The following is a 16,367-nucleotide window of genomic DNA, read 5'->3' as shown; positions in this document are numbered from 1 at the left end:
TAGTGTCTCATGCCTGTCTCTGGCGTCCACGCTGTTAGGTGCGGCTCTTGCCATCTCTGGAGCTCCTTTAAGCAGTGCTCTTAATCCCCTCTCCTCGTGCACCTCTTGGGAGGTCTGAGGTCTTCTGCCAGCGTTCAGTAGGTGTTCTATAGGAGTTGTTCCACGTGTAGATGTATTTCTGATGTATCTGTGGGGAGGAAGGTGATCTCCACGTCTTACTCTTCTGCCATCTTCCCCCTCTCCAATTATATGTATCTTGTAGAGATTTTGTGAGAACTAAATGAGTCAAAACATGCAAAGTCTTTTAGCCAGTGCTTGGCACCTAGTGAGTACTCAAGTGTTGACCCTTTTTAAGTTACTGTTGTTTTTATTGCTATTATTATTATTATTATTGCAGTAGCGATGGTAAGGGCCTGCAATGACAGTAGAAGGGCCGTATGGTGGACAGAGTGGTTCACTGACCCTGGATAGATGCTGATTTAGAAGCAGAGGCACTCTCAGAGATAACTTTGTAATGCCAGGCATTGTGATCTCCTCTTTGTCATGGTGTCATATACCAAAATGAATTAAGGGACAAAGGGAGGAATAGTGCCAGAAGGGGATTCTCTAGGTATGTTGATAACCTACTTATTCTATAATTTTATTAGAAACAATATAAGAATATGACTATTTTCCTTTGTTGGTTGTGGTGGGATGCTAAGGAGATAATTATTTAAACATTTCTTTATTGACTTGATTAGGCCTTAAGTTGAGGCAAAAAAAATAAAATGTTACACACAAGGAAGCACCTAATCCAAACCCATTATTTTATAGATGAGGTCACAGACTGGCACAGAGAGGTTAAATGACTTAACCAAGGTTACTCAGAAAGTTACAATTTAAGCTTGGAGTTTGAACTCAGAATTTCTGAAATATAGTCATGTGTTCTTTAAATTGCCTCCCTACCCATAACTTAATTTGAAAATGGAGATATGATACAAAAAAACACAATTATATAAATTAAAATACTATCTAAACAAATTTCTAAGATTCCTAATTCTAGGGTAGATTAGCAAAGATGTTTTGTGTTATAAAGTACATTTAATGGAAGACAATCGGATATGTGGTTAGAGATCAAAACAATTTTTACCTTAAAATTGATAGTATTGACATATTTACTTGAACATGGTTATCAATTTTGAGTTTAAAAAATAAAATGGTCTATACTTCAACTGTGCCCCATCTGGTAATAACTTCATTTAAAGCCAGTTATTCCAAGTTGGTGCTGATTGATCCCAGTGATTATCTGCAGAGCAGCTAGGAGGAAAGGTATCTTCAAATCTATATAAACACTTCCTTAACAAATGCAGCTTATTTTTCATTGGTATTATTCCTTGATCTTTATATTCCTAACGAGTGATCCAGAGACAGGAATTCAAATAAAATAAATTAATTCAGTTGGTAAACTGACTAACTTTGTTGTATTGATCCCCGTTCAGACTAATTTAGTTCAGATAAGAGTTTTTCCTTAAAATGTAATTCCCTGATTTAAACTGGCTCATAAATGGGGAAGGGTTCGAGAGGGAGCAGAGGTTAGTGATGCTAGTCAATCTTATTAGCATTCCAATCACACAGGCTTCTTGTGGCTCCCTTTAGTTTTTTTTTCTTTTCATTAAATCAGCTACTTGCTTTATGTTCCTAAAGCATAGTGAACTCTTCAGTATGTGCAATATTTTTAAATAGTGATTTAAATTTTGGGCACAATGATAAATATAAGAATATAATATTCTTTATCATGTGTTGCTCAAACCCCTATCTCTTTGATCCTCCACAGTAGGTAATACATTTTTAGAATACTAAAAACTGGCACAGGGCCATATATGTGACTGTTATAACTGAAGCCAAAAGTATAGATTTGACTCAGTAGAAAAATGAGGCTCAGGGGTAACTTAATACCTTAGAGAGAGAGAGAGGTTTTCATCATGCTTTTCTTACTATACAAATAAAGAAACAAAATGAGATATTTACCGTTCCAGTCCAAAATAGGCCCGGAATGCTTGAGAACATATGTAAGAGTCCTATCCTTTATGTCAGCTGTGCCCTTGGCCTGAACTCAGGCATGATACTTATGAGGACCTTGTACCAACAGCAGTCATGATTAAACAGGACATGTGAGTTCTCAGCCATTATGCTCATTTCTAGCCTTTATATCCCTTCCTCCACTACATTATTTTTCCTAATATAAAATTGAAATGGCAGTCCTATTGCCACACTGTAGCCAGTTAAATTGTCAGGCCCTCTAGGAAGGCCAGGATTTTTCTGCCAAGTACTGCTACTGCAAAATGTTAAATTATTATAAAAGGTCAGTATAAAAACCAGACCATGATGAGCAATCTGCTTTTATCTGTGTGTTTGTCTCTTTTCCCTAATGAGGCTCATTAGGGTCTTGTACATGAAAGAGAAGATTGTGCTGAGCACTCCCTTCTAAATGTCCCTGTTCAGTTACCTCTTGGCACAGAGACAGAAAAAATATTAGAGGCCATTCTGCCTTGCTTATTTTTTGACATGAAAGATGAGGTTTTCTTTTTTCCCCTTCTAATGTTGTTAAGAAGAATGGGAAAACAATTTTAAAGAACAAAAAAGTCTTATCCATTACTTATGTACTATTTCTATGATATAATAGTTTACCTTACATTTACTGTACAAAACACTTTCTCATAAGTTATCTCATTTGATCCTGAAGCAGCACTTTGAGGTTATTGGCCCCATTGTGCAGATTAAGCAATTTGAGGATCAGAAATTTTAAATGACTTGACCAAGACAATTCAGCAATATAGCAGGCATAAGACTGTTAGATTTCTAGGTAAAGAGAAACTCAGACCAGAGAAATAATTTAGATCATATGAAACGTGAGAAGATTCATTTGTCAGTTCCAGAGGCAAGGAGATATAGGCTCTTAGTATTTTTTTCCCCAGGATAATGCAATTATTTTAAATTCAATCTAAATCAGCACAGTCCTATCTCCCTTTATAACCCACCTACGAAAAATAATAGTACAATAAAGTATTTTATTTATTTATTTATGTATTTATTTATTTTATTGGAGTATAGATGCTTTACCATATTGTGTTAGTTTCTACTGTACAACAAAGTGAGTCAGCTATACGTATACATATATCCACTCTTTTTTGTATTTCCTTCCCATTTAGGTCACCGCAGAGCACTGAGTAGAGTTCCCTGTGCTATACGGTAGGTTCTCATTAGTTATGTATTTTATACATAGTATCAATAGTGTATATATGTCAATCTCCCAATTCCTCCCACGTCCTACCTTTCCCCCTTGGTCTCCATACATTTGTTCTCTACATCTGTGTCTCTATTTCTGTTTTGCAAATAAAATCCTCTATACCATTTTTCTAGATTCCACATATACGTGTTAATATACGATATTTGTTTTTCTCTTTCTGACTTACTTCACTCTGTATGACAGTCTCTAGATCCATTCGTGTCTCTACAAATGACCCAATTTTGTTCTTTCTTATGACTGAGTAACATTGCATTCTATGTATGTGCCACATCTTCTTTATCCATTCATCTGTCAATGGACATTTAAGTTGCTTCCATGTCCTGGCTATTGTAAATAGTGCTGCAATGAACATTGGGGTGCATGTGTCTTTTAGAATTATGGTTTTCTCAGGGTATATGCCCAGTAATGGGATTGCTGGGTCAGATGGTAATTCTATTTGTAGTTTTTGAAGGAACCTCCATACTGTTCTCCATAGTGGCTGTAATTGATAATTACATTCCCACCAACAGTGCATGAGGGTTCCCTTTTCTCCACATCCTCTCCAGTATTTATTGTTTGTAGATTTTTTGATAATGGCCATTCTGACCAGTGTGAGGTGATACCTCATTGTAGTTTTGATTTGCATTTCTCTAATAATTAGTGATGTTGAGCTTCTTGTCATGTGTTTGTTGGTCATCTGTATGTCTTCTTTGGGGAAATGTCTATTTAGGTCTTCTGCTCATTGTTTGATTGGGTTGTTTGTTTTTCTGATATTTAGCTGCATGAAAACTGGACAGCTACATGTAAAAGAATGAAATTAGAACACTCCCTAACATCATACACAAAAATAACCTTGAAATGAATTAAAGACCTAAATGTAAGGGCAGACACTAAAAACTCTTAGAGGAAAACATATGCAGAACAGCCTTTGACATAAATCGTAGCAAGATCTTTTTCACCCACCTCCTAGAGTAATGAGAAGAAAAACAAAAATAAACAAATGTGACCTAATGAAACTTAAAAGCTTTTGCACAGCAAAGGAAACCATAAACAAGATGAAAAGATAACCCTCAGAATGGGAGAAAATATTTACAAATGAAGCAACTGACAAAGGATTAATCTCCAAAATATACAAACAATAAAGGATTTTAAATCTATCCATTCAGAATCAGTGCACTATGTCAATGCTTTTTGAAGCATCTTATTTGAAGAGACAAATCAATATTTTGTTTAGTCAAGAAATAGGTGAAGTCACATTCTTAGTCAGAAATTACTTGGCCTTTAGGATAGACAAAAGTACTATTATTGAAATTCTAAAAGGGATCTACTGTCCCTGTGTACACACACTTATGTTTTCTGAAGTTATTATAGATATCAAGGTATTTCCTTGGTGAACAAAGAATATTGAAAATGCAACCAGTTTTCCCTTACATGTAAATACTTTTGCTATGATGAATATATTATTTTCCCATGACATTGAGTTACTAAGAATCTTGGGAACTTTCTTTACAAATAGATGGGGGAGTATTTTTGCAGGATTTAGACTGACAAAGTACAGTAAATATTTAGCAATTTCTATGTACCACCTTCTAGATATTTTTGGGATGTGCTATTTTTACATTAGGCCCTCTCCCTTTAATTTTTTGCAGTATATTCGTTGAGGAAGAAATCTATTTGTTTGATTGTAAAACAGATTTACTCAGGAAAGAAGCCTGAGCAAACACTGAGCTTTTCTTCTGAAGGAATTGTGCTGAGATTTGAAAGAGCAAAAACTGATAAATGGCAAAGCTGAGACATAGGACTGGCCCTTGGCCAAACTGTGAAATAAGACAAGTCTGTTTTAAGCCCACCTTCCCACCTTTCTGTCCCTATAGCATCTGAAGTTCTGTATCTTTTCCTGATATCTTTTCCCCTTATCCACTTATCATACTAAAACTTTAACGTCATCTGCCTCAATCTCTTGGCTAGGGAATGGATATACCACCAGTAAGTTGTTAATGAACACAAATGAGATTTAGTCTGTCATCTTCTGAAACTTCAGATTTGGGCATTAAACCCAAAGGAGGGAATGAAAATGTTACCCATTGACTTTCTGAACAATACACTATCATGGTTCCAATCCTACCTCTCCAAATATTCTTTCCTTGTCCTCTCACTCCTATTCTTCTTACTCTGTCTGACAAATATAAACTTTTTATGCAGTTCCTTGATGATACTCTTTACTTCTTGGAATTAAACTACTAGGCTACCAGGGACAGGCTACTAGGGAATTTGAGGGACTATGTGTTTTCCAGATCCCTCATATAAAACTATGAACAGAGATTCCCACTGCCTACATATGTACTGCAAATTCTGGCAATTAAAAAACTAAGGGTGTTAAGGGGGTAAAGTGGGAGATACAGCTCAAATTAATGCTCTTGATTTCAAATTATGAAACATTTTACACTTATCCATATAGTAATAATTTCTAGAATTAGTAGCACATAGACCTTCTGCAGAATGGCTTTTGCTGGGATAATTTCCACATTCTCTGGGCTTACTAGTATACATCTAGTAAGTGCCATACTGAGACTTCAATTCAGGTCTCAGTGCCTGACTACAAAGCCATTCTTTCCAATACATCAGAATTTTCATGTAAGGCATGATCCTCTCTCTTCCATGTTTTCAATCCCATTGAATTCAATTCTACTTATCACTATGCTTCTCCTCCTGCCTCACCTGTCCATCTCTGTCATCTATTGTTTGTTTTGACACTCATTCTCTTGTGAACAAACACTTTCATATCTGTCTATGTGCAAGGAGTCTGGAACCAGATGGCTTAGGTTAAAATTCTGAATCCGCCGCTTATTAGCTTATTTATGTGAAATTAAGCTGGATATTTAACTCAGTTTCTTGATCTGTAAAATGGGGAGATCATTAATTCCTGTATTTCAGGGTCGTTTATTGGACTGGGTGAGCAAAAATACATAAACTACTTAGAAGTGTGCCTGGAATATTTTAAGTGTTCAGTAAATGTCGGTTGAGTATTATCTTTCTTTCACCATCTTGCTTTAATTAAAGCATGGATTTTTTTCCCTGAAATCATACTTAAAACTCTACCTTACACCTGTGCTTCTCATTCTCAATGTAGATAGACTTGCTTGACTCTATAATCTCCATTCTACATCAGTATGTCCTCATAGGTTCATCTTCTTATCCTTCTTTTGTAAAAGAATGTGTTCCTTTTTTTCTTGTTTAGCCCCTTATCTCCCATCTCTTTAGCAATCTAACTTTTTTGTTTCTTGTAACTTTGATCTTTCCCTTTCCACTAGTTCCTTCTGCTCAGTCTGCAACTATCCTCAAGGATCTTCTCTTCCTCTCAAATCTTCCCTCAGCTCTATTGGTTACTCAAATTTCAGTCCTATATCTAGTTTTTATATCACTGTTAAATTTTTAAAAGTAAAAGTGTGGCATGAACTTTGCAGATTGAGAGAAATATTCCAAACTCCTCTCTGAAATTTGTAAGCTGGGTAATCTTGAACATGTTTACATCTCTGAGACAAATTTCTCATATAGAAAATGAGAATAAGAATAACTACCTCATTGAGTTGTTGTAAAAATGAAATACTATACTTTAAAAGGTGCTTAGTGTAGGTGATTTTCTGCTTCTTGATCTTGGTGTGGTTATAAAGGAGGGTTCAGTTCAGAAGAATTCAGTGAGTTGTACCCTTATAACATGTGCCCTTTTTGTATATATGTTTAGAAATTAAATAAATGATAGTGAAGTTTCTGTCATGTAATAAGTGCTCAATAATTGTGGCTGTTATTATTTGTATTATTAGTGATTGCAATTTGGATTCCACTTCAACCATTCCAAGTTCATCAGTGACCTCCAATCAATATATCCAATGCCTTTACCTGTTTGAAGATAGACACCATCACTTTGAATCTTTTACCTCCCTTGTTTCCCTCAATATGCCTGGGCTATTTGACTCAAATACCAGTTGACTCAGTGATACTTTTGTTAGCAGATCTCATTTTAATTATGGAAAGTTCTATAATTCATATATATACACAGAACTTTCCATAATTTTGTATATATATATATAAAACAGAGTATTCTTGTTTTTGTAAGAAGAACTGCAGAGCCATTCTGAAGAAGTTAGTCAGAGGGGTTGGTTTTGACGAGTTATCTGAATTGATAACAACATATGTAAAGATGGATATGCATGCAAATTAGGATTTGGGAATCATTTGCGATGAGTAATAGTTTAATTACAAGAACTAAAGAGTATCATCAAGGAAGTGTATAACAAGTTTATATTTGTCAGACAAAGTAAGAAGAAGAATAGGAGTGAGAGGACAGGGAAAGAATATTTGGAGTGGTAGTATTGGAGCCATGATAGTGTATTGTTTGGAAAGTCAAATCCTGTGCTTGTGATATACAATTAATTGTTCCTTAATCACTGAAGATAAAAATGAAATTATTGTAACAAAAGATGCAAAACATCATTAAAGTCACTAATATTCCCATTTGAGGGGTAGTAGATCGGTAAAACAGGAGTTAGACAATCTGGGTATAAGTATCAGCCGTTTTACTTAGCTAGCAGTGCTGCACTGGGTAAATAATATAAGCCTCTGAGCTTCAGTTTTCTAATTTTCTGATGGATATAATAGTCTCTCCTCTCAATCATTTTCAAAACGTTTCTGTGGGGCTCAAATAAGATAATATATGTAAAGATGCTTTGCAGCTCACATGGCATCACACAGATGCAGGAGATGATTTGTAAGGTACTTGTTACATATCCCCTCCCATGCACCTGCCATATGATTGGGTACTACGTTACAGCAAATGATGTCAAGGAGAGTGATGACCAGTAGATGGATGCAGGCTGTAACTCAGGGGAGTTGGTTGAATTTGAGAGGTATTTCCCGGAATACAGACCTGTTGGTGAGCTCTCTTGCTTTTAAGAGTCAGTGTTGTTTGAATTCCATCCTGAATGTGACAACCTGCTGCTTATTCATAGGTGAGTCACTCTTTCTTATAAATTCAAAATCAAATCCTGGTAATCAACTGTGCCTGACTTGTATGGGGGGGGGGTGGTCAGTGAAGAAAACAGGAAAGAAAAAAGTGAGGTGTTTTTGTTACTATTGCTTTTATTAGCTAATATTGTAAAAATGAAGAATAGATATTTTAGGAGTTAAAAGATCAACTAATGATGTGTTTTATTTAGATTCTCAGAAGGATATATGTGAGTTTGCAATCTGGAGAATTGCATTTTATTCGAAATTATATATAAATTTCACGATTAAATGTTTGGGGAATGAGACTTTGTAACTGATATATTTTAATGGAATATTTTCTGCTTATAACAAATTAGAGGTCTATCTTTTCTGAGGTACTTGAGTCTTACAAAAGAGGAAATGGGAAATATGAATCAAGTATGATTACACAATTAAATTGGATGCCTGAGTTCATTTATAGCTTAATAAAATAGGAAAATGTGCTAATAGCAGTTTTATCCCTGTCCTGATATTTGGCAGGATTTTGCACATGAATTAAAGAGAAAGAAAAAAGCAAGACATTCTGATTATGAGATGATACATTTGAAGTGGCAAGTCCATAATGTCTCAGAAAAAGCTTGTATAGTATGATTTCTACACTAATGTATATATGGTTATTATAATGGAAATTGTGCCAGAGATCCTTTGAAAATATTTTCCAGTAGTAATACAAAGCTCATGAAATACAATGTAGTTCTAATATTCATCAAAATGAGTTGACTTTTATTAAGTTTTGGTTCACTGTAATTATCAAGTCAAGAATTTAACTGGCTCTGTTAACAAAATGTAGCAATGGCTATGTACTCATAAGAATTTAGTCTTGTTTTCTGGCAAATACTACATCATTGGCTGAAGGAAATAAGAAAATACACATGAAAGCCCTTTGAAATCTGTGATGTGATATTCATAAACCCTACTACTGGGTTTTACATTCTTAGTTTTCTTTAATATATATACTTAAATATTTATATGTATAAATATGAAAATTTTAATACATTATGTATATGTGTCATATATATAATTTTTAAATATATAATTTTAAAGGACAAAGAGAAAAAGGATTCAAGAGTAATTAAATTTTGCCAGGTTTCCCTGATCACTATTCAGTACACAAATCTACTGCTAAATTACAAATATCTTACAAGGGAGGTTGGCAACAATTATTAACAAATTAGCACAGGTTAGTCTACCAGATTAATTTGAATGAAGCTGAAATCCTGGAGAATAACAGCAAATAAAGTGGTGTGTTCTAGCTCCACAGAGTTATATCCCACTAATTAAATAACAAAAAGTAAAATTTCCACAATTTGAATGTGCCAGCTCTAATCTAGCTTCTGTGAATACATAGGCTTTTGAATGACATATTCAACTACTGAAAAGACAGTTTTTGGCTGCAGGAATCCAAAGATTATGTCATTAGTAGTAATAATATTAATAATTACTTAATTTGTATAGCAGATATGTATAAGATTCAGAGGTTGAGGAAACAGGAGAGAAGCTGCTTTGAGACAGCTGATTAAAGTGGCAAACATCTGTCTTTGTAAAAGTGGAGCCAGAATCTTTCACCCTGCTTGCTAACTGATTGTAATAATTTCATTTGGTCGGAAGTGATTCATATATGTTCACAATTGTAAAACACTCACTGTTTTCTATTTGCTTCTACCTCTTCCCACTCACTATATTCTGCTTTCCTCTCTCATCATTAGTGTTTGGATGTTTCTTGGTTGTTGTTCCGTTTTATTTTTCTCACCCCTTCTTGTGTCTAGATCCCAGGAGACAGATACCATGTGTGACTTCTTCCCAAATTTTCTCCATTTGCTTGAGATACCATTTAATTCCAGTATGTTTGGGGTTTGGTGGAAGGAGCACTGCACTAAGGTTCAGATGTCTGGATTCTTTTTCTAGTTCTGCCACTAAACTGTTGTGTGACTTGGAACAAGTCTCTTCTTTCTGGGCCTCAGTTTTCTCATCAATAAATGAGGGAATTAGATAAAATTATTTTTTCAGGTTTATTCTAGCTACATTCAGCATTTATTCTACTTTGTGGACGAGATGACCTCCTTCGGTGATATGGAATACCTAGGGAAATGTTTTCCAGTGAATAGGGCTATTAATAGAAATTTTGATTTAGTTCATTACAGCTTTTAGACGTTTGCTTTGATAAACGAGTTTAAACATAAATGTTCGCCTATTATGGTACTATGTCAGGGCACACAGCTTCAGGAACACTGGGTGCAGTAAAAGAAATATTCAGATATGATATTGAGGATTGATAGCATGGGAGAATTTCAGCTTTGTTTAAAACTGTGTTCATAAATTCACAAGGTCAAGTGATGCAGTGTTCTGGTGATAATTTGTGTTCAAATGAAACAAAATATTCTTCTAAGTTTCATTTTGAACACTGAGTACCAGCGTGGGTCCGCTTCAAATCTGCATTATCTAAATCCATAGCACTTCAAAATGGGAGCTACTCGAACTAATCCTGAGAGTGCAAGGCTATTAGAGACGCTAGTTGTAGTCTTCCCCCATCCCCCGCCCCCCTCAACTCTAGGGCTCAGTTTCATGGTCTATAATCTTAGATTAAGAAAGGAAAAAAAAAGTGGAATTTCCATAAATGCTAGAGGGGCATGTCTTCACATCGGCTCAGCATTCCAGCGACCATCTCTTTTATTGAGAAATCTGACCACCTGTTGCTTCCAGATTAGTTTTCTTGCTGCCTTGAATTCTTGCTCATCCTGATTGTGTGTGTGTGTGCTTGCGCGCGAGTGTGTATGTGTGTTTAATCTTCTCGTTAGAACCATTAAAGCACACCCACAGACATTTGTACGGTATCGCAGGGAAAACAAACTTTTTCAACAGCCAGTAAGTGCGGGTAAAGGTCGAAGACAAGCTCCCCCGACATCCGCCGCCGCCCCCCACCTTCCCCCGCCCCCACGCTCGCGCGCCTGGTAGGGCCAGAGCTACGTCACCAGCAGCCAGCGGCTCCTCCATACGCGCTGGGCTCTGGAGGCTGGGGGCCAACGGTAACCGGCGTGCCAGGCGCGGGGCAGCCGGAACCCGTCCTTCCCCTACCCAACTGCCCTCTTGGTACGTGAGGGAATCCTACCCCCGCGGCGTCTGGCCTGAGAGGGTAGGGAACGAGGCAAGTAGCAAGGTGGCTTGCTGTAACCCTCGGGTGCGGCTGTAGGGGGAGGCGTTTACAGTTCTGAGGAGCATCCCTTTGAAAGCCCTATAAGGCGACGCGGTCTGACAAAACACCGGTAGTTCTGGAGGGGAAGAGGCCTAACGGGCTGCCGGGGCAGAGGGTCGGGGAGGGTCTGAGGGTAATCAGGAGGCCCTCGGTCCCTCGGCCTCAGGTGGTCAGGCTGCCTTAGCCTCGCAACTCAGCTCTGAGCTTCACATTGCAGATGGAGGTCCTGACAGACTAGTGGGGGGCCTTTTGGTGAGAACAGGGCTGGGAAACTGTCCTACGAAAAACCGAGGACGGAAAAAGGGAGTGAGGGGACGGTTAGGCTGACCAACTGATAACTTGGTGGGACGGAGCCATAGATTGGATGAGTCTCTCTGAGGTGAACGTCTTCAGAGATTCGCTCACAGGGACAACCTGAGGCAGAGCAATGACGATAATAGGGTCGTGGGGATGCGAGTTCAGAGGAGGCTGACTTCAGCTCAACACGAGGAAAATTTCCCACAGAATTTTAGTTGTTGGCAAACGCGCACTGCTGCCTCGTCAAGCTCTATTCTAACCGTCGAATTCCAACCTTAGGATTAGATATCACCTGTATTTTTTTGTAATTCCCTGAGTCGATTATTCTTCCTGTGTTATAATAATATAATAATCCCTCTCAGCATTATTTATATTATTTTCTTATGGAAAAAGAAATCCATCCTGCTCAAATAAGCTGATGATATCATTTAGAATTTTTTTTTTTGTTTGAAATCTTAACACCTTATTGTCTTGGCTATGGATAACAGGACTTCTATGGTTGTGCATTTAAAATACATTAAGCTTAATTAAAATATTAACAATTGGGGCCATTCAGCTTGTAGTTTATCCTCCTACTTAGGCTGTAGACCCAAGCCTTTCAACATAAAGGAAAGTAATTGGAAATAAACCAATTTTCAAAGCTAGTCCGTATTCATAAGAATACACTTTGAGGTCTTGAGAAGGGAAACTTTCCACTATATTTGATCATTAATTTTTTTTTTTTTTTTTTTTTTTTTTTTGCGGTACGCGGGCCTCTCACTGTTGTGGCCTCTCCCGCTGTGGAGCACAGGCTCCGGACGCGCAGGCTCAGCGGCCATGGCTCACGGGCCCAGCCGCTCCGCGGCATGTGGGATCTTCCCAGACCGGGGCACGAACCCGTGTCCCCTGCATCGGCAGGCGGACTCTCAACCACTGCGCCACCAGGGAAGCCCAGATCATTAATTTTTTTATTGTTTGTTTTGTCAGTTTTGTTACCCTCCTTTCCTTTTTTAAAAAATTGTGGTCTTTTAATGCTGAGATGAAAAATCTTCGTGAATATTTTGCATAAACAGCCATGTGGATTTGCAAGAGTATATAACAGGCAACACTTCAATAGAAACTGGAAAGACCAAAACAAAGAAAGAAAAAAGAAGAAGTCATTTAGGTAGATTTCAAGGAATTATACAAATGTTAAATAGCAAAAAAGAATAGGAAAACCACTACACACCAAAACCCGCTTCCCTTGAAGGATTTTAAGTGATATTATACAATCATAGAAAGCACAACCACATATTTTAATTACTGAAATTCCCTGTGCCTGGCACATAGTAAGCACATATTACCCAGTTGTTGAATGTGGTCAAATGAAATGAAGTTTTTTCCCTCTTTATTTTAACAAGCTCTCTGCTGAATGCCAGAACTTCACTAAGGGTTTCTGTCTTACTAACTTTATTTATTTCTATTTTTTTCAGAGTAACTGAAACTTATTGGAGGTTCAGTTCACCACTGGAGCCTACCCAAACCTTTCCTTTATCCATCCCCTGACCTCTGTGCAGCCTTTCTTACCCTCACACCTCAGGTGAAGGGGAAATCAGAGAAGTACCAGCGACTTGCTGGTGCTGGTAGGCCCATTGCCAGTTTCATCATGAATTTTAAGGCTACAGATAATCTGACAGTAAGCATCAGGATTCTTTCAGATCTTCCCATTCCCCTAATAACCCTCATTTTCAGTCTGAGATCGCCTACCAAATAGATTACCCTAATACTTGATTGGAGTTTCTAGAACTCTGTTGTCCAATCCAGTAATCACTGGCCACATGTGGCTATTAAAATTTCAATCAATTAAAATTAAACAAAATTTAAAATTGTGTTCTCAAGTCTCACTAGCCACATTTTACATGCTTAACAGACATATGTTACCATACGTATTGAATAGTTCAGATGTAGAATATTCCAAAACTTCAGAAAGTTCTTTTGGACACTGCTGCTCTAGAAAGCCTGTCAGCACCTTGCCATATCTGCAGTTTAAAAGGTATTCAGATTCAAACCCAGGTTTCTTGATGATTAAGATTAAGGTAAACACAAAATATACTCTAGTAGTCCAAGAAGTGGCTGTACAAGGCGGAACTTGAGTTAACTGGCTGAATGGAGGGCAAAAAAACATGGCAGCACCACTCATCTAATTTGGTCATACTTATTTAGGCTGGGAAAGTGAGACCTATAGTCAAATGTTTTTCAGGAAGGGCTTTGGCTATGATTCCAGACTGTTTTTTTTAACATGAACATCAGTGATTTACATTTGTAAAGCATTTCTACATACACGGTCATAAAATTTAGTTAAAAGATGGTAAATGGAAGGGGAAAACAGTTGATTCTAAGAGCATCTGCATTATCACAATGTCACTTTTTAAACTGACATTAATATGTCCTTTGTATCTTCCCTATTGTGGGTTTCAAGAACTGAGTAATACAGGTAGGAACACTGCAAGCTGCAACAAATTTAAGCTTCAAAACTATCAGTACTAATAATGATTCACATTTCCATAATGAATGTCTTACATTTTAGAAAGTGTTCTTCTGATTTTTCTTTCCATGGGTCTCACAAGACGCTCCTGTTGTAGGTAGGACAGATTCTTCTCTTAAGGTTCTTTTCTTTCTAGTCTTCTTTGCCTTGACTCAGATGCCACCTGCTGCATGAAGCTGCCTCTTTTCCTTGCAGTTAAATGTAAACTCCTTAGTACTTTCTCTGTATGGTACATGTCTTAAGCTAATTAGCAATGCTGTTGATGTGCTTTTGATCCTTCTTAATAGATTCACAAATCCTGTAGGAAAGAAGTTGTGTCAGATGTATATTTGTGGGTTTTTTCCAGTTTTAATTTTATTTTATTGAGGTAAAACTCATATAATGTAAAATTAACTATTTTAAAGTGTACAATTCAGAGGTATTTAGTATATTCACTATGCTGTGCAACCATCACTTCTTTCTAATTCCAAAAGATTTCATCATCCCAGAACGAAACGCTGTACCTATTAGTCACTCCTCCCCACCTCACTACAGCCCCTGGCAACCATTAATCTTTCTGTGTCTGTGGATTTACCTATTCTGAATATTTCAACTAAGTGGAATCATACACTATGCAACTTTATCTGTCTGGCTTCTTTCACTTAGCATAATGTTTTCAGGGTTCAATCACATTGTAGCATATATTGGTATTTCATTCAGATTTATATTTGAGTTTTGTTTTTTACTAGAGATACTCAATAAATATTAGTTTAATTATTTAATTAATGGTGGACTGTTTTACCCCAAACTCCCACACCTGACAGCATATGTTAATATAATGCAGTCTGTATGAATAGATAAAGCCTGAACCTGATTAAGTTCTGTTATTTCATTCTTAGCTACTCAGATTATCTAAACCTTAAACATTAACCATCAGAAGATTTTCTCTATTTATCCATTCTGAGACATGGCGCAATTGTTTCATCTTTTCCAGCGAGATCCTATTGTGACATCCTCTCCCACTGAAGTTCGTCTGTGGATAGAAGGGAAGATGTTTTGAAACATCTTAGCTCTGCACATCACATTTCATCTTTTACAGGCTCAGCTGCCCAGATTTTACAAAATATTAATAAATAAAAACAAATAATTTTACAGTCTTTTACAGAACATGCTTCAATATTAAAGATTTGAACCTGAAAACTGTAAATTTAAGGTCATAGCATTATGTTTTTTTTTTTTTAACATCTTTATTGGGGTATAATTGCTTTACAATGGTGTGTTAGTTTCTGCTTTATAACAAAGTGAATCAGTCATACATAAACATATGTTCCCATATGTCTTCCCTGTTGCGTCTCCCTCCCTCCCACCCTCCCCATCCCACCCCTCCAGGCTGTCACAAAGCACCGAGCCAATATCCCTGTGCCATGCGGCTGCTTCCCACTAGCTATCTACCTTACTGCGTTTGTTACTGTGTATATGCCCATGACTCTCTCTCCCCCTGTCACAGCTCACCCTTCCCCCTCCCCATAACCTCAAGTCCGTTCTCTAAGAGGTCTGCGTCTTTATTCCTGCTTTACCCCTAGGTTCTTCATGACATTTTTTTCTTAAATTCCATATATATGTGTTAGCATACGGTATTTGTCTTTTTCTTTCTGACTTACTTCACTCTGTATGACAGACTCTAGGTCTATCCACCTCATTACAAATAGCTCAATTTCGTTTCTTTTTATGGCTGAGTAATATTCCATTGTATATATGTGCCACATCTTCTTTATCCATTCATCCGATGACGGGCACTTAGGTTGTTTCCATCTCCGGGCTATTGTAAATAGAGCTGCAATGAACATTTTGGTACATGACTCTTTTTGAATTTTGGTTTTCTCAGGGTATATGCCCAGTAGTGGGATTGCTGGGTCATATGGTAGTTCTATTTGTAGTTTTTTAAGGAACCTCCATACTGTTCTCCATAGTGGCTGAACCAATTCACATTCCCACCAGCAGTGCAAGAGTGTTCCCTTTTCTCCACACCCTCTCCAGCATTTATTGTTTCTAGATTTTTTGATGATGGCCATTCTGACTGGTGTGAGATG

The sequence above is a fragment of the Tursiops truncatus genome, chromosome X (genome assembly GCF_011762595.2).
Source record: "Tursiops truncatus isolate mTurTru1 chromosome X, mTurTru1.mat.Y, whole genome shotgun sequence".
Classification (NCBI taxonomy): Eukaryota; Metazoa; Chordata; class Mammalia; order Artiodactyla; family Delphinidae; genus Tursiops; species Tursiops truncatus.
This window is presented reverse-complemented; position numbering follows the sequence as displayed.